This window comes from Dermacentor albipictus, chromosome 5, assembly GCF_038994185.2.
Source record: "Dermacentor albipictus isolate Rhodes 1998 colony chromosome 5, USDA_Dalb.pri_finalv2, whole genome shotgun sequence".
Lineage (NCBI taxonomy): Eukaryota > Metazoa > Arthropoda > Arachnida > Ixodida > Ixodidae > Dermacentor > Dermacentor albipictus.
This window is the reverse complement of record NC_091825.1, coordinates 86,370,029-86,391,638: the sequence shown is the minus strand read 5'-3', so window position 1 is coordinate 86,391,638 and position 21,610 is coordinate 86,370,029. Positions and strand designations below refer to the sequence as shown.

The 21,610-nt window shown below is 44.3% G+C and overlaps 1 long non-coding RNA gene across 1 annotated transcript in view; it reads left to right on the top strand.

The window, feature by feature from the left end:
• LOC139060517 (uncharacterized) overlaps nt 1–16,124 on the top strand; it is a 61,997-nt gene extending 45,873 nt beyond the window's left edge. The window contains exons 2-3 of the long non-coding RNA XR_011514892.1: nt 6,165–6,427; nt 15,882–16,124. This is a non-coding gene — a long non-coding RNA (uncharacterized lncRNA). The remainder of the gene's footprint in view (nt 1–6,164; nt 6,428–15,881) is intronic.
• Nucleotides 16,125–21,610: the final 5,486 nt, after the last annotated feature.

Genomic DNA, 21,610 nt, shown 5'->3' with positions numbered 1-21,610 from the left:
ACTCATCGTGCCGCTGTGGCAGCTACACACGAGCAACCAAAAGTTTGATGTACGTTTCTAGCCCGTCATTCTATCTAAGTTGCTGGCTTCGCCATATGTCTTTCTTTTTTTTTGCGCACATTCATTACCATTAACGTTCGCCGGTATTTATAGAAACCGGGACGTTCACGAAGACCAATGCGTTTTTGTTAGCTCTTTTCCAGTTCTTTATAGAGGAGTCGCAAGCGCCTCAGAGAAAACGCCAGTGTTTTCCAGCGTTTTGTCGCAGAAATAGCAAAAAAAAAAATTGCGTAATTCCTTGGATGCGAAGAAGAGATGTTACACTCCCAATAGTAGCGAAAGGTCGTTATGTTTATCCCGCCTGTCCTTGACTGAAGAGACCAAACACAAGATGCAGTATAAAGCGGTGAACAGCCGAGAAGAAACAAAAATTTTTGTTTCATACCAGAGCAATCATTTGGCAGCTGGAGCCGGCGGGAATCCATTAGAACGCTTGTAGGTCATGCCCTCATCCGCCCTTTTCCGCTGACTAACGTTACTCTTGTGGTAGTGTGTATTGTTGCCTCGGGTAAGCCCTTTTCAGTGGCCAAACGAGAGAACCGCGATGTCATTGTGAGAGCAAATCTTTTAATCCTTTTTGGTTTAGTGTTTTTGCCCCAATAATAAAAGCACTTATGTTAAACCTTTTATTTCCTTATTTTCTTATTTTCTTTTATTTTCATCAGTAGCTCGGCCAGGCAAACGGAGTGCGGAAGTACGGAGGACCGGCTGGGAAGGAAACATTGAAAGAGGCACCAAGAGACGAACTTTGGATTTACGTGATGCTTGTTCGTAGTGTGGTAATATTATTGATTATACATAAATATAAACGATATAAATGTGTCTTCCCAGTGTTATAGTACTTGCCACTCTACATACTGAGCGTACAATTGTATTTAATAGTTTGGGAAGAACTGCGGCTGGGGCTAAATAAATGCAGGCTTATTACCATCCTATGTACTTAAGCTAATATGTTCACTTGCCTATATATATGAAGGGACGTTCCCCGTAAATTGACAAATCATATGAAGCCCCGTTGCATATATTTTAGCCTCCAACTTCTTAAATAGACAATGAGTATGTGGAAGTGCGTTTCAGTGAAATAACTACTGTTATCTAAAACAGCGTTTTAAATGCCTGTGAATATTCGGAATATTGTTGCGCAAACCAACACTTGAAACGGTACCTAAATATGCTGGACGATGTCGGGCACTCAAATATGTACAGCTGCGTACAGGAAGCTGGCAGTGGCGTACCAAAAGGTTTATGAGCGGAGGGGGGGGGGGGGAACCAACCATCCAACCCCTTCTCTCTCTCTCTCTCTCTGTATATATATATATATATATATATATATATATATATATATCCTAGGATATTTTCTAACTAAATTTATTACTTTTCTGGATGTTACATTAGACCAACTTAAGTATAACAATCGCATAAACTATGTCACTAAGAAGACTGCTCTTGGCATCAGGTTGCTTATTCAAGCAAGACATTGTTTTCAGCAACATATTCTAAAATCACTTTACTACGCTTTCATTGGCAGTCACCTTACTTACTGCATTTCATTGTGGGGCAACACATACCCCGCACACTTGGTATGCCTCACTCACTTTCAAAACCGGGTGGTCAAGATTATTACCCATAGTTCATACACCACATCAGCAGCACCCATTTTTTGCACTCTTGAAATTTTACCCTTAACCTGCTCATTTCAATGTAAACTAGGTCTTATATTCTGTGGAAGTAGAAACAGTGACATTCCCACTGAGTTACTTCCCCCAACGGAACTTTTCGATACAAAAAACATGCGGTTTTCTAAAAATAATAATCTATGAATTCCTAAAATCAACAGTAGCTACAGTAAAATGACAGCCTTCTTTTCTGCAATTTCGTTTTGGAATTCTCTGCCATCGAAAACTAAATCATGTCTTTCACTACACTGCCTCCAGTGACTGGTACAACAGTTTTTACTAACAAGATACTTTACCGGAATAATACATATATATATATATATATATATATATGTATGTATATATATATGAAAAAAGGGAAAATCTGAAATCCACCCGTTCGTAGCAATTGCTACAAAGGAAACCCATACGGGTTCCTCAAAAGAAAAGCCTCGTAGTTGAAGAAAAATTCGTCCTGGTCCGGAACTCGAACCCGGGACCACCGTCTTTCCGGGCCAGCCGCTCTACCATCTGAGCTAACCAGGCGGCTAGCAGATGGCAGGGCGAAGTCTAATTTGTTGACAACACGAAGCAAAGGCAAGAGTTTGACGTAGTAGTTCTGCGGAAACCCCGCAAGGTGGAGAGAAGATGGAGGTGGAGAGCTCAGATGGTAGAGCGGCTGCCCCGGAAAGGCGGTGGTCCCGGGTTCGAGTCCCGGACCAGGACGAATTTTTCTTCAACTATGAGGCTTTTCTTTCGAGGAACCCGTATGGGTTTCCTTTGTAGCAAGTGCGACGAACTGGTGGATTTCAGATTTTCCCTTTATTCATATATATACATATATATATATATATATATATATATATATATATATATATATATATATATATATATACATGTGACAAGCGTACGCACTCAATATATATATATGTCACTATATATATATATATATATATATATATATATATATATATAGTGATGAACGTACGTACTCAAGCCTCTTTCACCTTTACCCCCCCCCCCCCCCAACGGGGCTGGGGGAACTGTATATATAGGCGAATAAAGTATGGTATAAAACGAAGCGTTTATGAGCATAGCAACCTCAGATGTGCACGATGAACCAAGACATCCTTCTTTGAGAAACATCTTCCGATATATTGTAGAAAAAAAAGAAAGGCAAAATTGAGCGATATCGAAATTCGGAATTGGATGTTTGCATGAACAAATGATAGGGGCTATATGGTGTCAAGAATACCTAGAACGCAGAATTTATTTTGCTTACTTTATTTTATTCTCTCTGACATTTATAAAGGTCCCCTGGGATTGCTACTTGATCTTGGTTCAATCTTTTCTCAAGACGTAAATTACGACGCCTCGCAGGCGAGGTAGTCAGACGGGCGTCGTGAGCCTTTCGAACGCCGAGAAGCTGACTTGAATCGCGAATGAGCCCGTCCGGGCTAAAGCTCGTAGCCTAGACGCCAGTGTGCGCAAAGCCTGTTCCAAGATAGCGAAGGTTTCCATCCGTTAAGTGCCTGGAGCTGCAACGAAGCGTGCGCTCAAGGAAGCCCCAGCGAACCTTTCCTCACGAATGCGAAGAGCTCTTGCAAGAATCCGCTTCTGGCAAACACGATCTGTCCTCGAGTAGAGAGCGGGGGCGGTACATTGGGACGCGAGCCTGATTTAGTGCAAAACAACCACACGTGGCTGAAGCGCCCTACTGCGATGTGGTATTCACTTTTCCTGGGTAAACTATATACTGGTTGCTATGGGTATTCATCAGCATTGCCTTATGTTTAATTGGAGATATTTTGGAGGGAATACACGCCCCTTGTATCTAGAGGGCGCCGCGCTGTGACAAATGAACCCACAAGTCACTCATGATGATGGATGAACGGTGGTTGGACAATGAATATAGCAGGAGCCGTCGTTCCAAGACGAATAATTGCCTTCTTTAGAGAAGCAGGTCATATGAAGCGGTCATTGCAGCGACATTTGTCGCTCGACTGCTGATGACTTCGATAATCAATTTTCTTGTAAGCTCCGTGCCTCTTTGAACTATCGTACAGGAGCCACGTGCGTATACGTAAACGCATTTTGGTTTACTAAGGCGGTGAATGGGCAAAAAATAAGATAATCTAGTCCCCTAAATAGAAAGAAAAGTTGCAATTTCGACCAAATTGCGAAGGCGTGCGAACGATAGCTCTAGCGCATTATTACTATAGCAAGATCCCATTCTATAGGCTATGTGAGGTAAAATTACTATCAGTAATTTGGCGTAGTATACGAGCAATCTGATTTGGAGAATTTCTGGCCAGTGGCTTGACTCTGGCAAGTCTAGCATTTTTGGTCTTGGTACGGGTTACATACGGTATCGCATGCACTGCAGGCGGCGCACCAAAAACACTCCTTCGTTTATTCATTGTCTATTTCCGTGTTCCTCTTTGCTCTGCTTCTCTTTAGTATAGCAAGCTAAAACGATAACGTTTACAATATTGTGCTCAATGTTATTCTTATAAAACCTACCGTGATTGCTTAGTGGCTATGCTGTTTGGCTGCCATGCACGAGGTCGCGGGATTCTATCCCGGCCACGGCGGCCGCATTTCCATGTGGGAGAAATGCGAAAACACCCATGTACTTAGATTTAAGGGCACGTTGAAGAACCCCAGATGGTCCAAATTTCCGGAGTTGCCCACTACGGCGTGCCTGATTATCCGATCTGGGTTTTGGCACGTAAACACGCATAATTTATTTTAAATTATTCTTATCAAGGCACTGTCCATTACGAAGAATTTGTGTATTTATTCTTTTCATTGTTCCTGCTTCATGCCTTTTGCACAAGGCGTCACTAGTGATGAAGTAAGCTGAATCTGCTGCTTGTAATGTCTAGACGTGAGCAAAAAGCCGCAATTCATTTTCACACATGGTAGCTATGAAGTAAAACACTCGTGCATGCGCAAGATTCTCGGGGTACTGTCCCAGTATCTGTTTCTGTTGCTTAACTGGATTTTTTACCCTTTAATTCCCATTTATTTATATGTTTAGTTGAATAAGGAACTTCAGATAATTCGCCCTATGTTGTCCTTGGTGTCATTGTTTGTTGGCTTCTTATGGCATCACTAATAAAAGTCAAGCCCCTCGGTTTCATTTTGTGTCGTTCATTAAATAGCGAGTGTCTCGAATACGGCACCTTAGATGCTTTCACGTAGCATGCGTAGATTTATTGACCAGTTGCCTTCACCCAAAAATATTCACGTACACGTGACGCCTGCGGCAGAAAGGATGTTCTACATATGCCGGTAAAAACGCGGAATGGGGGGCGGCCTCAACAAAAACTGTCTCCTTAATGGCGCGCGCTAGTCACCTCTTCGCTATGTTTCTTCGACATGGCGATATGTCTTCTTTTCGTAATTGCCCTTGCCGCACTATAGATGCGGAATTTTCTTCCCTTTCAGTGGGTGCATCATCCCAACCTGAAAGTCAAGCGTGTGCACACACGAAAGATTAAAAATCGAATCAATTGGATAAGTATGGGAGTGGCCTAACTTCAAATCTGGTGACGCGTAAACTTGACATTTGGGGCTTGCACAACTGAAATTTCGGGTTGTGTCAAATTAAATTTCAGGGTGAGAAATGTTGAAATTTGGGTGTGGGTGAAGTTGAAATTTTTAGGTGGGCCAGTTAATGTCTATTTGAACGCCACTGAGCGGTCCTTCGAGTTATGAACTGCTCGGGCGCAAGCGAGTGCATTGAGACGCTTGACACAATTTCATTGGGCCTTGACGAGGCGCAGTTAGAACGAAAGCGAGTCCTTGTGTGGACAAGGAACGCGCTGATAACACAGGTTTCCAAGAGGGAGCGCAAGGGTGACAGGACGTCACGGGGATGCCCTCCCTCCTGAAGCAACACCTTGTAGTGTCCCTTGCTTTTCTCCTCGCCGGCCGCTCCGCACAGGGTGGAAAAAACCGCGGTGTCTACTACGGCGTCCGCCATTTCCGTGCTCAATTCGACGGACGCGTTGCAGGTGCATGTGTGTATGAGTGATTTGTAGGCAGCACAGGGGATTTATGGGGACAACACTGCAGAAAAGCATAATTGCGTGTTCATAGCTAACCAGTTAATATTTTTGAGGGTATACCGTCAAGCAGCACCATTAAATAATCTGTCTCGCTTGGTCATGCAATGCTGTACCCATAAATCATGTTGAAACGCGTTATGACCGCTTGTTGGCGTGATAGCTTGTGTACCGTCTAGCAGATCGACCGACGAACCGACCGACCGGTCGGTCGGTGTTACAGTAACTCAGTGGCTCCAGTGACTCCAGTGGACTGCACTAAATTAAAAACAACTGCCTCTGATTGGAAAAACGCATAAATATAGCAGACAAGGGTGGTAGTGATATTCATGTTTTGTTGTGATTAGAATTGTTCACCTACATTTGTTGCTTTCAGCCTCCCAGCCAGCCAGCCAGCCAGCCGGCCGACCGACCAACCAACCAAACGACTGACCGACCGACCGACCGACCAACCGACCGACCGACCAACCAACCGACCGACCGGCTGACCGACCGGCCGGCCGACCGACCGACCGACCGACCGACCGACCGATCGACCGACCGACCGACCGACCGACCGACCGACCGACCGACCGACCGACCGACCGACCGACCGACCGACCGACCGACCGACCGGCTGGCTGGCTCAAAGCAACAAAAGTAGGTGAACAATTCTAATCACAATAAAAGACGAGTATCACTTCGATCCATGTCTGCTATAGTTATGCGTTCTTCCAATCAGTAGCAGTTGTTTTGCATTTAGTGCAGTCCAATATCACCTCGTGACTTACGCGATTTGACCCCCCTAACAGAATCTTGGTTGTTAAAACCACCTATTACATTAAGCGATACCTTAAGACGAAATGTGTCTTGTAGGGCAAGCTTGGCCGGTAGCAATTGCAATTGTGAAATTTTCATTGACATGCTAACACCAATGGTATTTGACAAATTAAGTACAAATAGCACTTGAAGCAAGCCAAGTTATTTAAAGCTGTACTTTATTTTTTTTTTATCTGGATTCGAAGGTTGGCCATGGTCGCTACCTTCACTGAAATCCTGTCGCTTCCAATGTTGGCGTATAGAGTATTGTACTTTCTTTTAGTATAGTTGAAGAGCATGTACCCAGCCTACATAGATCTGCAGGACAAACTGGAAAAACAAGATGGCATTGTATTGCTTTGCGCAAATTTAGCGAGAACTAGTTGCTGAACGGCTGCTGTCCTCACGGTATGTAAATTTAGCAGGCATGCCACCGTATCGATCGAAACTTTAAAGTGGCATGGAAGAAGTAACATGCAGTTCCTAAATGCACTAGTCGGGCACGAGGGTGCGCTAGATTGCCTTCAGAAAAAGAGTTTTCGTCCCCGTTTTAAGTAGCCGATGCTCATTACCATGTCATTTGAATGTCACTTTCAACCTTCGAATGTTTTGGCTAGAATCTAGAAAGAACGTTGGACAAAATACACGATGCTTTAACCTGCAATTTTCATATATTTCTGAGCTTTTCCTTTCGTGCTCTTTGCTTAGCAAACAAAATTAGGGGTGCGAAAAGGGTAGTCTGGAAATTTGGAACCACCCATTTACACTGATTTTGCTTTCGAAAGTGCTCGGCAAAAAACAAACAAGGCTGTGAAGGCTACTTAGGTATGCGAATGTAAGAAGGTCACCGTGAGTGCAGAGCGATTTTGAACTCTTTTTTTTCTCCATAGAGCTTCTTCATTGCTGGAAAGAGTGCTGGCTGGAAAGCGAAATTCAACTTTCATGTATTCGCTTTGTAAGCGCCTGAATGAAAAACAAACACCCGGTATTGTATCAATACAATATGGTCATATGCGAAACAGCATAAAGATACACAGCGGGCACTGATTTGTTATGATGGGTGGCACATCGCCGAGAAATTGCAATTGGCATTTCCATTCATTGCAACAACTGCACCCTGTTTATACGGCCCTTTAAAGCATCTAAAAGACAAAGCCAACTGAAAAATAAGACATGGAAGACAAAGTTGTGGGTTTATACAATTTCTAGCGCTTCTTCACCTTGTTTTGTTCAGGTAAAGAGTATTCAGTTAGCAACAGAAAAGCAGTCGCTACACACGAACACACTAGGGCGCTATAGCGTGAAACCATTCCAAACTTTTCTATTCCGAATCTGCAATCACCCCTCCGCGATTGGTCAAAAACTTTTTTGGACCACCCCCACTTCACCTGTCTGTCACGCGACGTCATGAAAACCGCGATAACTCCCCATCCGATATGACGTGTACACACTGATTATGCATAATTTGATCGAACAAAACAAAAATAGCTATTTATGATTCGACGCCTTTTGCCATTAGCCCTGGGCTAACGGTGAAAAGTTTTCGGGCTGCACCCATTCGCCTGCCTTTGACGCGACGTCACAAAGCCGCAATAACTTACCGCGTCAAAGTGACGTCTACGCGTTAAAGATGCATTGATATGACGAACAAAACTGAATTTTGTTCGGAATAGCCGCAGGCTGCCGCGTTCCAAAAGGAATAAAAGATGGCTGCCGCCGATCGCTCAGGCACTGGCTACTCGCCCCGGCCGGAGAGCATGGGTTTATTTGCGTGTAATAACACTTTTTGCGGGGCCGAGTAACATTTTTGGGAACTTTCGGCACGTTTACGACCTCGTTCTGCCAACTCTTCATTGTTCAGGATCCGTTTAAGCATAGTTCTTAAGCTTCCGTTGAATGCCACCGCGATTGTCGACGAGCCAACGCAGCTAAGTAAGAGAAAGCGGACCAATCGCAGACGCCGGCACCACCCTCTTCATCCGGTTATCAATATTCAGTCAAGTGGCTCGGCCCCATCGAATCCCTCTCCACTTCAGCATGCTCCTCGCATCTTGTGAGCCAATTAGATAAGACAAGCCCCTCAGTGCAGACAATGTTGTTCGTTTTTGAAGCAAACAAATAGGACCTCCTATGAACCAGGGGAGCATTTGATTGGTTTGTTCAGTCAACCCTGCGGGTGACCGCCCGATGCTTGCGTCGTCAGTTACGCAAATTTGATGTCAGGAGATTGGGATAAACACATATTCGAACAGTTTTACGTTAAACGGCCCCAGAGTGATGACCGATGGGTGGTGTGAAACGTTTATATTTGGCAGGAGGTGTTGGTGAATAGCTTAGCAAAGTTCTACATTTGGGCATAAGAAAAGTGTGGTGCGCACTAAGTTCAAACAGATAAGTATCGTGCAATGTAACAACATGAGAATTATATTAACCATAATGGTTGCGTTTCTCGTCTTTTGCACTTATTTTAGGCATTACGCCATTTAAAAGTACCCCAACGAATTTTATTTGCTTATGCCGATATATATATATATATATATATATATAAAGTAAATGCGAAAGGCGGTCAGGGGAGGGGGGTTTAACCGGAATGATATCCAGTTTGTTACCCTGCACTGGGAAACAAGGTAAGAGGAGATAGAAATGGGAATAAAAGCTGAGAGAGAGAGGGGGACAGGGCGGTGTTTGTATTTTAGGTTACAGCATTGTCACCGCCCGTTACCAAACCGGGGCTTGCTCACAATTTGAAGCGTCTGTAGTGTGCGATGCGCAAAGCAAGTGACATTTTTTAACCGTGAAAAACTTTTAGCTCCCGTCGCCGATGACCTTCAAGTGACCTTGACCCAAAATTCAGAGCTATTACCCGGGAACTCAAACGAGAACATCCCCGCAACTTCCGATAACGGAACTACATCATCCGGGCAACCAGTCAATACCGCATTACATACGCTAGTTACTTCCCGAAGAAGTTAGGAAAAATATTGCTTCAGAGTTCTTTCAAATGTTTCTTCACAGCTTCATTCAAGCTGTCTCCGCGCACCTCATCGGCCAGTCGATCAACCCTGGTTGTGAACACTGGCAGGTTCCGGAAGCCCTGGAACACATACTGTGCGACTCCCCAGCATATATGCTGGAGTGAAGGACGTTGTGAAGTTTCCTAGCCAGCGTTGGCAGGCAACAATTGTCGGATAAAGCCATGTAAAGCTTGCTGATGATCTGGTTTTGTTCTCGCAACTTGCGCTGATGTTCTCTTTTGAGTGCCAGGGTAACGGCTTTAGATTTTGGCTCAAGGTCACTTGAAGGTCACCGGCAGCGGGAGCTAAAAGCGTGATCTGGGGCGCTATAACGTAAAACTATTCCAAACTTTTCTATTCCAATTCTGCTATCAGCCCTCCACGATTGGTAAAAAACTTTTTTCGACCACCCCCACTTCACCTGTCTGTCACATGACGTCACGAAAACCGCGATACCTCCCCATCTGATATGATGTTTACACACTGCTTATGCGTGATTTCACAGAAAAAAGAAAAACAGTTATTTCTGATTCGACCCCTTTTCGCCATTAGCCCTCGGCTATTGGTAAAAAGTTTTCGGGCTTCACCCACTTCACCTGCCTGTCACGCGACGTCACAAAACCGCAAGAACTCACCGCGTCAAAGTGACGTGTACGCGATAAAGATGTATTAATATGCCGAACAAAACTGAATTTTCGTCGGAATAGCCGCAGGCTGCCCCGTTCCGAAAGGAATAGAAGATGGCTGCCGCCGATCGCTCAGACGCTGGCTACTCACACCTGCCGGAGAGCATGGGCGTATTTGCGAATAATAAAACTTCTTGCGTGGCCGTGTAACGTTTTCGAGCACTTTCGGCACGTTTACCCCCTCATTCTGCCAACTCTTCTTTGCTGAGGGTCCGTTTTAGCGTCATTCTTGAGCTTCCGTTGCATGCCACCGTGATTTTCGACCAGCCACCGCAAGCTAAGTAAGGGAAAGCCGACCAATCGCAGACTCCGTTACCACCCTCTTCATCCGGTTATCGACTTTCAGCGCAGTGGCTCGTCCCCATCGAATTCCTCTCCACTTGAGCGTTCTCCTCGCCTCTTGTCTGCCAATTAGATACGACAAGCCGCTCAGTGAAGGCAATGTTATTCGTTTTTCAAGCAAACAAAAGTGACCTCCTATGAAGGAGGAGAGCGTGTGATAGGTCTATTCAGACAACCTTGCGGGTGACCGCCCGGTGCTTGCGTTGGTGGTTACGCAAATTTGACGTCAGGAGATTGGAATAGAAACATATTGGAATAGTTTTACGTTATATGGCCCCTGGTTGGCACGAGCGGCTTTGAATCAAGTACGTCCGCGCACGTCTCTATACCCTCTCTCTCTCCCTTCTCTCTTTTCTCCTCCTCGTTTCCCCCAGCGTAGGGTAGGCAACCAGACTCTTCACGGGCTAACATCCCTGCCATCCTCATATCCCTCTGTCGCTATCCCTCTCTCACCAATAGTGACGTTCAAAATGTAGATACAGGGCACTATAAATTTTATTGCCATGTTTTGGCGCTGGCACACAGTACCTTGGGCTCTTTTCAACGCCAGCGGTCCGTGAGGTCCGCGGCGCATCCGACGCCTGGCAGCGCCCGGTAGCGTCAAAGCCGGTAGCGTCCGGTGCCGCCAACGGCCGCTTGACCGAAACGATACTAGCAATCAGGTTCTGCGACAGGAAACTATCGCATATAGATGGATCAGTGCACACACAGTATGGCGTGGTGTGGTGAGATGGAGTGGGGTGTGCCATTGCGAGCATGGACTACATTCTTTTTAAGATTGCGGCTAGTATCATCTCCAACCAATTAGCTCTGCCGGCGGCCATTTCATGCTTACACCTACTATCGATTAGCGGATAGTTTTTTGTTACAGGTACAACAGCGCTGAGAGAACTCAGCCATTTTGTTCATTTTGTCCTTTTTTTGTGTGTGCACCAACGTTCAACGTAACAGCTCCACACTGCGATGCAAGAATGTTAATACATACAGCGCGAATATACATTGATACAATCGCGTGAAGCCTAAGGGCAGCAGGTATGCAGCTACGTTATACGACAAGAGAAATTTCGCCATTTGAGCTACTATCTACGTTAGAGACTCATTGGTTTAAATCAGTGGGCCTGAGAAGACGCTTATAGTCACGCTGTGTCTACAACTGCACACGTGAACTTTGCATTTTGCCTATTCCTTCTTTCTTTCAAGCCCTCATCCCTTTCCAACCATGCAGGGTAGCCAACCAATCGTCTATCTGGTTAAACTGCCTGCCTTTTCTTGTTTTATTTATCCCCCGCATATCTCTCTGTTGGGTCTATAAATTATACAGGAGCTGTTGAAACCCAGACAGAGTCAGGACAAAGATGGGAGCACAGATAATGTAAATGTTCACCGCAAAGTGTACAAGTGACGCCACGAGTGGCTCCATGCAGAACGTGTCAATGACCGCGTTGACGCGTAAAAGCTTCGGAACCCTACTTGAGGACGTCGGAAATCATATATCAGAAAGTTCCAGGAAAGAAAACGCTTCTCTCAATGCGCCGACGATTCTGACCTTCTTTTGATCAGACGAGGCCAAGACGTCGGCTAGTAGCTGAAGAGCATAGAGAAATGACCCATAGATAACACGTAATAAATTGCTCCGAAGACGCAAAACATTTAAGACCAGACCAAGCCTAGTGCTTGATAGTTCTTATTTCGGGGGTATAGAGGGAGTCCTTTTTTTTGGTTTCTTTTTGGGAGGATTCCATAAGGAAGTGCAGAATACGTAACATCGACTTGGAAATATATATATATATATATATATATATATATATATATATATATATATATATATATATATATATATATATATATATATATATATATATATATATATATATATATATATATATATACCAAAATATTATAAAGGGCTGTGTGATTTTGCTTGCCTAACTTGAACCTTAGATATGACATTTATGTGGACAACTTATTTCGCTGCATGGCTTATTTTTAATGAGCACACAGTCATAAGTTAACCGAAGTTTTGTATCCTAAGCGTCGATGTTTGTCTTCCCATTTTTCTCGTAATGTACCACTGCACGTTCCCGTAGGCGGGAGTGTTGTGGTGAACAAGTGCCACTAGTTTGAGCTTCTCAGATATGGGCGTTTCCCTTGAACTGCACCAAGAAACCGCTCGGGCACTTCAACGTAAGAATTGCTCCTTAACTATTCCACCTTGCAATACAAAGTTGAAAGAGTCGGGACTATTATTTGGTGTTATTATTGCGATAACATTATGTATGACTCATCACGCGAAAATCCGGCATTGTAGTCGGCGGCGCAACAGAATTATGGTACCAAGAATGGCCGATGGCGAAGAGTAAAACCGTTTTAAAAATACTAAAATTGAGGTCAAATTCCTTAGGGGTTTACCTGAAAATAAAGCAGATTAATGCCTTTGGAAAGAAAATTGGCTAACTTTTGGTCTGGGTGGAATCGCACCCGGGCCTCCGCGTTGCGAGAAGGGTACGCTTCCCCGAGGCCAAGGTGGCTCCACGGTTCCGCTTGACTAAACTTGTGACCAAGTGCGTTGTCTTTGGGCACGTGACGGCGCAGTCTCTAGGTAGGAGGTCGCGCCATGTCATGAGCGTATAAAATGAGTGTGTATCATGAAAAAAACAGTAATGTTCAATAGAATGCTGCTGAGTGGTCCTTCGAGTTACGAACTCCACGCGGGCAGGCGAGCGTGTTCACACGGCTCGCTCGTTTTCATTTGGCCTTACCGAGGCGCAGTTAAAATTTGGAGGCCACTTTAGCTTCACCTTTAAGAGGGGAACGCGATAGCATTCATTCACTCACTCACGCTTCTCACGCACTCATAGCACTCACGCTTCTCGGCAAGGGCAGCGTATGTAACCGTACTGTTAACCGGAAAACGCTGGCGGCTAACGCTGTGCATGAACACGAGCTTGCCGGTAACAACGTGGCCTCTTGCGTGGGCCATGGATGCGTAGAGGCGAGCGCCATCTGGACGGTGTTGTTGGTAGGAACTGAGCCGGGCGCGCCGTTCTATACATGGTAGAAACGCTGGAAAGCTGCGTTGTGTTTGAGTTTGCACGTAGCAGAATTTAGTTTTCTCCTATATTCAAATTACAATCCGACACTATCATGTGAATGGGTGCGCGAAGTCGTACTATGAATTTTCTTACGCATTTCACTTTGTCAAGTTTCATTAGTCCCGTAACGCTTGTGCGCCACGTGGCGCGCCTGCTTGGTTCGGTATGCGTGCTTCGGAATGATTTTTCACCGTCTTTTTTTTTGCGACACGGAGATCCTAACGCTTTCGCGTTAAAACGCAAGCCCCAGTTCGCGCGGTCAAGCAACGTGCCGAAAAAGAAAAGACATTTCACCAAAGCTATACTATTATGCTTTCGCATTCCCACACGTAAACTCTTTTAAATGTCTTGTGGATTTTTTTTAAAGAGGTAGCATAGCTTCTTCGTAAGTTGTCTTTCGACGTGTGCCATCGCTAAACCGGCGCAGGTGGTTAGAGAGATCGAAAGCACGAAAATTACGCTAGTACCAAAAATCCAAAGAAAGCTATTCCTTAATGTAGATGCGTTAAGCTAAACATCGGTACCGCTGGTATAGGGAGCGAGCAATATGAGGCCGACCCTTCATGCGCATGCTTTCTCCAATGAGCGCGTGCGTCGGCCGGAAAGTCCCTTGATAATTTTAATGCACCGCCACTCATTGAACTCCGCCGCCGCCGACCCGACCTCCTCGCTTCCTCCTCACCCCTTTCGCGTCCCCTTTGGGGGAACTGGTGTTAGGCCCGCTTTTCTGCACGACGATTGGTCTATCTGCCATATATTTTTCTCCTTAGCTCGGCTGGCTCGGTGCAGCGAACGTTGCATGCTGTGTTTCCTGCGGTGTTATATGCGCTATGCCGTGCTGTAGCGCATATAACTGCAGCAATAACCCTGAGGATGGTTATGCAGCTTTTACGGTACTACCACGAAAGCGTGATTGCTTGCGCAAGAAGCAGTGGCTGGAAAACATTGGCCGAAATAACTTTGTTTCGAAAGAGAACAGTGTTGCTTGCGAGGTAAGGCGCCTTTCTTACAACTCGTACCAAAGCATCCCTCCATACTGTATCTTTTTAAACCTTTCTGCATGCTCATCATTATTTTTGCTATGAAACTTTGTACGTTCGATCAAAATGGGGTTGTCCTGAGTATTCTGAATATCTTGCGGGGACTCCATAACCTCGTACGTTATCAACTGTTATTCAGTCGCAAATGCAGCACTATAGGCTCTGCTTTCCACTGTGAACAATTCTCTCGATCGCACTTCTCGTGACTGGTAGGGTTCGTTGCCTGTTTTATTGAAAACCGAAATAGCGACTTGTAAAGCAACTTTCATTTTATCTTCGATTCGTGCGTCCATCACTTAGGTACAATAAATGCAAACTTTGAGAAAACTATTGGCAAGTACACCCGTGGTATTGCGGGCGATGAGCGCTAGCTGGTCCACATTTCGTTTTTTTTTTAGTTCTTGAATTTACTTTGAACTGGGGTGCACACATGCATGAGTGAGTGACTATTATTCTTTCGTTTGCTCATGGACACAGGTAAAGTGCAGGGGGTGTTCACGTGATCGCATGCGCTTGCTCACATTGAAATCGCGCCCCCGCCGTATTCAGTTTGGAAAGCACAACGCAAAGTTAATTTAACATTGAGTAGAGAAAACGCAAGGACAGAGATGCACTCGTGACTAATGAATTATTATAATGCACGCTGAATATAAGAGCTGCGGCCTGTATGGGCACACAAGCAAGAAGGTAAGGAAAAAAGAAAAACAAACGCAGAGGGATGTGCCATAAGCAATACTAGATCAGATGCCTAAAGGCACCTTATCCTCTTGCTAGAAAAAAAAAAATGTCTAGAGTACAGAACTCGCCCTAAAGCTGCTTTAACGTCATTATGCTCCATTTACACGGCTTTCAGAAGAAACAAACCTCATAAACGTTACATTCAGCATTCTTGATGCTGTCATCACCATTTTTCAAAATTTTCTTCACTACTAGGGCTTGCAACTGGCCCAAAATCATGAGCCTCTGTCGAAAGCTGTGGCTCGTCCGCGGGATCCAAGTACAAAAAGCGTGCCGTGCGCAGCCGGCACGTGAGGATAATCGAGGAGGATAGTGCCGCGGGGAGGAGAATGTCGTTACTTTCAAATTGCGTGGAAGGCGACTGCCATCTTTCTCTTCCGCAGCCCCCCAAAAGGAGAAAGTGCCGGGAGAGGAGGAGGATTGTGCTTCCCAGGCGTTCCACCGCAGCATCTAAACCGCCGCATTCCCCAAAGGTCTCACGTAGCAGCATGTGCTACTCAAAGAGCTGTAAGAGCTGGTGTCTGGCGATGAACACGCCCTGCAGCTCTGTTGCGCAATAGCACACGTTCTTTGTGTCAGTGCATTTGCACTGGCTATGAGAGTTGAACTGCAGGCCACGAAAACGGCTAAGGGAGCCATGTTCACTTTAACAGAATTGTTTGATATTTAGAGAGAAAACCAAACAAAATACAAAATAAAACTTTTGAGAAAGAGACGGAATGATGTGGTAGAATAGAGAAGAACAGGCGTCCTTCGTCGTATTAGAAAGATGAAGGCTGAGGAGGCAATGAAGATTAATAACTAATAGTGTATTCATAGGGACTCGTCTTCCATAAAAATATGTGGATCGGTGACATGGTATTGGGAGCTGATGCTGTTCCGAACGACCGTTGTTATTACAGGCGGGGATTGAATGGTTGAATTCACAAATCATTTCGTTCGTAAGTGCTATTTACCATTGGCGGGCTGCCTTCAGTAATCATATGCCCAGCATGGTGATTGGCTGGAATTTTCTCTTTCGAACAATCCCAGATTAAGAGTTCTTGTGAATATGCGACGGTGGTCTTTCCCTTGATGCAAAGAATTGGCATCGTAAACAGAAGAATGACGCATAGCGACTTGCCTTGCGCAAACAACATTATTGAAGATAAATAAAACCATAACTGCACCGAATCGCAAACCAAAAAGGAAACAAAGAAAACAAAAATTACAAAACGACGAACATCACTGAAGAGGAGCGTTCAAGTTGGGCTTGTTGTTTGTTCCCTGCACAAAGAAGATACGCTCGTCGCTTTGTTTTAATCAGACCAATTATTTGTTCAGTAGAGAGGCTTCTGATACTGACCAACGCAATAAAACACAAAAAAAGAACAAAACATATTTTCGTCCAATTTCGGCGCTCTTTCTCTGTGACAAGTAAATAATTTTGCGGCGCTCTTTCTCTGTGACAAGTAAATAATTTTGCGAACACAGAACAATGTAATGCGCATGCATTAGTAACTTGATATAGTTACACGTATAACGACAGTATTTATGCTAATAAACTGAGACGCGATCGACAAGCCACGGCTGTATATGTCCTTGTAGTTAGGTTTCTGGGCAGGATTTACTCAGCCTTCCTACTTCGCAATATCGTAGATATGCGCTGAATGTCTGACGTGCGCTTGCTAGGTGGCCACTTGAACATTCACCCATAGCACTAACGCCCTGCAGAGAACAATCTGAGAATTCGCAGTTGCAGAGGAGGAGCCATACATGCTTTCGACGTGTTAATGGGATTCTTCCTGTGGATCTCGAGAGCGCTTTCTTTTTCAAGACACTAGCTGTGTTTAGTTCATATTTTTCTGAGCAACTAGGTCCTCCCTTGCCGGGAAACGAATAATAGGTCATTAAGTGTTATAATATTTATTTATTTATTTATTTACTTGTTTATTTATTTATATATTTATTTATATATATTTATTTCATACGTACAGTGGACACGAGGGCCATGCAGGGATGGCAAAAATAAATAAAACCAAATGATATACAAAACATGTGAGCACAAAAAAATTTCCCACACGAAGCCAAGCAATTCCAGTCTAGAATGGAGCGAGGAGAAGAAGAGTATTTGAAAGCTCTAGAATGTGTAAGCGCGACTGAATGAGGACGTAGAAAGAAACGGACAAATAAAGTTGATAGATCAGGCAATATCGAGGCCTAAAGCATTTTGACGATGGTGATGAGTTGATCCCGCAGTGGGTGGATTTATATGCTTTGAAGGGTCGAGAGTGCTAGCTTGTTATTGAGTAGTCAGGAAGTATATCCCAGCCATATCCCAGCCATAATTTTGTCTTTTACGATTCAAGCAACGGAATCTAATTACGTCTCACTAACTCAATTAGAGAGTCGAAGGTCGAAAATTTGTTGGAAAGCTAGAGAGCCGGCATTGAGATTCGTTCAAGGCTGTTTATGTTACACTCAGTAGAGCGGTCGCATGCAATACAGTCATACTCCGTGGCTGATTGAGTGGGCCTTTTCTGTTTACTTTCTATTGTTTTTATATGACTAGGCGTTTTAAAAATAAATATAAGCAACCATGAAAGTCCAAATTATGAGAAGAAAAAAATTTACGAAGTCTTTCAGTTATTATTTGTCAGTGCATACAAACAAGGATTTGCTAGCAGCAGTGACTAATACACAAAGCTAAAACGGTGAATAACGCGGATCAACACAGATGACCAAAGGGAGCTTTGTTTTTAAAAAGTTGCCTGAAATAATGATCAGCGAAGGATGAACAGGATAAAAACAGAAGTCTGCAATCCGTATCCAAAGGTGCTATAAAGCTGCTTGCCACACGAAGTCGGATTCTTAACGACAGTATAATTAGCAACCTGTGGACGGTTTTTCGAAGGCACTCGGCTGTTCTTGACAAAGCGTTGTTTTCTTTGGTTCTCCCCTGAAACTTCTGACTGACTGTTTATTTTCAGAAGGGCTTAAGCTAAGTGCTAGAGCCACGCGAAGACGCTCGATCACTAATGGTGCACTAGGACGTGAGCAGGCTTTGAGTATATGACGACATCCCGGATTGCATTCAGACGCAGCGCGTGCCTCAGTACGTTGACGAACTTTACTTTACAGTCATCTGGAAGATTTTTTGGCTGGATAGCTAGGTGAAACTTGCTTTGCACTTTCAAAGAATGCAAGCTTGACAGTAAGTACGGAATGAAGCATAAGGCTCTGGCGCAAGCGCGCCGCTGATAGGGCGCCTTTATATCTCCGGTAATTTTGTGTTTCTATCTCTCAGCCGTAAAAAACAACAAGTCTTGAAGACTTCACGGTGTGAAGAGATTGTGTTACTGCCACTAAAGGAATATGCTTCGCCACTGATTTCCCTAATGATTCATTACTTTCATATTTCTGGAGCAGCGGTCAGGTTGACATAACGTGTCCGTAGACGAATGTTTCACTTTCAAACTTTCCAACTCTCTGCAAATTCGTGCGGTAGTACAACCACTCTCGTCTACACAGCTGATATCATTTTGTTTCTCGCGCTTTGCCTACTTTTTTTGCTAGAACTGGCTTCGGTGCTGTGAGGGAAAACGAGTGCGACCACTCCATTCCTCCCGGAGTGATGCGTAACCAAGTTGGAACTGCGATTTCTTTACATCATTAGCACATGCGCCTGCAAACGCGGTCTGGTACGTCGTTCAAGTAAGCATGACAATGATGTTTTTTTCTTTCAGTGACGCGCTTGCAGGAATTTGAGCTGAAGAAAGAATAGCAATAATAATAAGAAATAATAGCTTTATTTTTAGGAAGCTCTCTTCGGTGCTGTCAAATTTTTCTATCGGCAAATGAGTCCTCACGAAAGAGTGACAAATTATAGCAAAGTGAAATTGATGAACGCGTGTGAGCAATCCAGATCTCGAAGCTGCATCAGGGAAGCCCCTGATGGTGATTCCACTTTAGCTTTGTCCACGATGTGCTCTTTCAATGCATTGGGCGCGCGCAATAGTTTCTTTTTTGTTTTGTTTTGTTTTTTGCATTTCTGTCTCGTTCTGATGCGGCTGCTGCATTCAGGAATCGAACGTTATACTCCGTTGAAGGAGCAATAGCCACACTGTAATAAATGCTACTGTATATGACGGGAAATACATTGGCAGCTCTATTTCCAAGCATTTTCCCGTCAAAGTTGTGGCAAGCCTTCATTTCATAAAGCGTACACGATGAAGTACTGCACATGGCAGCCAAAGGAATCGCCTTATTATCAGGAGCTATTTATTAGTTTTTTCTTGTGTCGTATTCGTGACTCTCTCTTGCTCTTCCTGTACACGGCGACAGAAACATCAAGCCATCGGAATGATGCCGATGGCCTGTCGAAAAAACTTAGAGGACGCTTAAGCTTCACCTATAAAAGTCGAATGCGATAGCATTAAAAGATCCCAAACTGCTTCTCGCGCTTCCTGGCAACTGGAACGTATGTAAGTGTATGTTTACCGGGAAACGCTGGCCGCGAACGCTATGCACAAAGGCAAGCTTTGTGGTAGAAACGCGACCTCTTGCGTAGGCCGCGATGCGGCAGAGGGGAGTGCCAGCTGGCGGTATCTCAAGGAACCGGGCGCCGATCCATTGGCTCCCAAGACACCTGCGCGCCGCCGCGCGCATGTGGTGAACGTCGCGGCCGGTCTGTGAATAGTAGAAACGCTGGAAAAGGGTGTTTCTTTGAGTTTTCGCAAAACAGAATTATGTTTTCTCGTATAGTCAAGTTACAATCCGAGAGCTATTATGTGTGTAGTTTGCGTGAAAGTCATAGTTTACGTTGTTACACGTACTTTAGCTTGATAAATTCAATTAGTTCAGCAAATTCCTTGTGTCAGATGGGGGGCCTGAGTATGTCTGGTTGGAAAATCGTTTCGGTGAAAGGTTGTCCGACGCCGACAACAGATCTCTTGCGAGACGTGCTCTTTAACGCTGTTGCGTTCAAATGATAAAAACATGGCCGTTACCGCGACGGCTGGTTGTTGCAGTGCTGAAGCAACACCATGGCAGATTCAACAGTGTAGCTGCTGAGCCTACTTATAGCTATAATTTACAATGTAATGGACATACTTTCACAGCGAACACGATGCAAGAAATCCCTTTTTCGTTCTTGGAGGAGGCCAGTGGTATAGAAAGGCGGGAGGGGGGGGTTCGAATCATTGATTTACTTATAATGGACTGAAAATGTTGCCAACACGCACAATATGTCGCCGGCATTTCTTCAACTACAAATTGTGAAATGAATGAAGGGTGATGATTGGTTAAGCGAGACGTTTGGTGCTAGCGCCTTTTTCGACGGTGGCAACATACTAAACTTACGAGAAGCCCTGCGTTACTCTGTTAGCCAATTGGCGTCGCAGTTGGGGGAGGGAAGAGCTCTATTGGAACAATTTGGGGCAATAAACTTTCTTGTAGACATTAAGAATGCTTGCCGCTGCTGACGACTACCGTGTTTTCTTTCGACTTCCGTGCAGCCCAATCAGACAAAACCTAACTTTTCACAAGTAACTAACTCATAGATGACATTTTCTTGATTGCATCAGCAAAATTGATTGGTCATTTGTTACTTAACTTACTCTAGCATGGCTTATACTAAATTTATGACTGTCATAAAAGACTGCCTACGAGCGTCATCTACAACTATAAATTGTAAAAAAAAGTATACCTCACCCAGCACTATACTTGGCTGATTATCGCTCTCTGAAGCTGCATGCGGAAAAAGGAAGATATATAAAGAAGTAAAAAAATAACGCCCATTCAATGCTAAACTTACGACTAACCTCTCTATATATTGTAACACTCTCAATAAAGTTTCGATAGAAGCGGAAGGACAGTACTATGGCGACAAGATCCATAACGCCACTAATACCAAAAAGGAGCAATGGAGAATACTAAACCCTTTCTTCAACAAGAACACGGATAGCAGTACAATAAGTGCATGATTTTCAATCAGAGGGCCAGCCTTTTACGTGTCCGTATGACGTTGCGAATGCATTTGATGCGTTTTTACTGGTAATCCCATGAACTAGATCAACACATTACTTGGGTCATATAATTATAGTGCAAAATCTTTTTGTTCTTTTTTACATGT